Consider the following 1677-nt stretch of genomic DNA (forward strand, 5'->3'; position numbering starts at 1 on the left):
TCTTTTGCCGAACCGCTCTGCTTCGGGGACATAAAAAAACCAATACCAACTGTCAAGTGGTGATGGGAGAAGGTGAGTAGGAGTGAAGAGAGGGAGTAGGTGCCAGGGCAAGAGAAGAGAGGTGGGTATGAGAGAAGAGAGGAAGTAGGTATCAGATGAAGAGAAGAGGGGAGTTGAGCCCATGTTGCGCAAAGGAGCGAAGAGAGAAGATTAATTTCTAAACACGGTGAAGGCGGGAGTCCGGATGGCCCCTGTGCAAAGACAATACGAACACAGACAGGTGTTGTAATGAATGACCAGTAGAGCAGAAAGGCGCGAGACCGGGGTATCATTGCCGAGTCTAAGGTCTCGGAGGTGCTCCGTGAACCGGTCAGCCAAGCGGCGTCCCGTTTGGGTGATGTACAGAGAAAGATAGAGAGAGCAGGAGATGCAGTAAGTGACGTTGCTAGGGTGCGATGGGTAAATTGTCGTCATTTTATATTTTTAATTTCGTGCATGTGCATTGTTTGTTCTTGCTTTTGTCAACTACACAGTATAATAGGGTCAGTTGGACACCGTCGTGAGAAAACAGTACCATGATGCAATTCACTCTGTCAGAAATTTGGAAACGACATGCTGTATCGCTTGGCATTCGCGCCAGAAGCTCCAATAAGAACATTTCAGAGTGTTTGGGTGTCAATCTGAGAACAATGCAGAGGATTCGGAAAGAGTTAGATGAGTCTAATGGTGATTACGAAGGTATGGCAGCTCGGAAAAATCACTCTGATCGTTTTGATAAGATCCAGGTCATGATTGACAATGACCCAGGCCATGATTAACAACGATCCCTCCAAGTCAATAAGGTCCATCGCCAGGGACTTGGGAGTGTCTGAGTTTCTTATTAGGCAGGTGGTGCATGAAGACATTTGGTATTCCTCATAAAAGATGAGAGAAGGCCAATTTTTATCCCAAGCCATCAACGACAAGAGGAATGACCGCGCTACGAAGCTTTTGAACAAACTCAAACATCCCCTCCAACCGAACATACTTTGGTTTTTCTCAGACGAGAAACATTTCTGCCAGAATCAGATGGTGAACACACATAACAACCGTTGGCTTGCCGCGTCCCCAAAACATGTACCTAGGGTGATAAAAGTCAAACATCCAGTCAACATCATGGTGTTTGGAGTGATCACTAGTGATGGCAACGTTATGACTCAATTCATCTTCCCACACGGCCTCAGACTCAACACAGAGGCCTACATCAAGTGTCAGGAGGAGGTAGTGCTGCCTTGAGTCAAGAGGGTTGCTGCTGGAAGACCCTATCTCTGGCAACAGGACTCTGCACCATGCCACACAAGCAGAAGAGCCTAGTCATGGCTGTCAGACAATTTCTGCGACGACATCACTCCTAACATCTTGCTACCTAACTCTCCAGACTGCAACCCCCTTGATTATTATGTACGGGGTGCAGTTGAGCGAGAGACCAACAAAACTCCTTGTAACACCAAAGATGAACTGAAGGCAAGGATTATGACAGCATTCACCAACTTAAACAAGAAGACCATCCAGAAGAGTTACAGGAGATTCCGAAGTCACCTGGAGGTCGTGGTTAAAGCCAATGGCGATTTTACCATTTAGTATTTCAAAATATTTTAATGCAATTTTGGTAAATATATCTGTCGTATGCATGGATTA

The sequence above is a fragment of the Octopus bimaculoides genome, chromosome 1 (assembly GCF_001194135.2).
Source record: "Octopus bimaculoides isolate UCB-OBI-ISO-001 chromosome 1, ASM119413v2, whole genome shotgun sequence".
In the NCBI taxonomy this organism is placed as follows: Eukaryota; Metazoa; Mollusca; class Cephalopoda; order Octopoda; family Octopodidae; genus Octopus; species Octopus bimaculoides.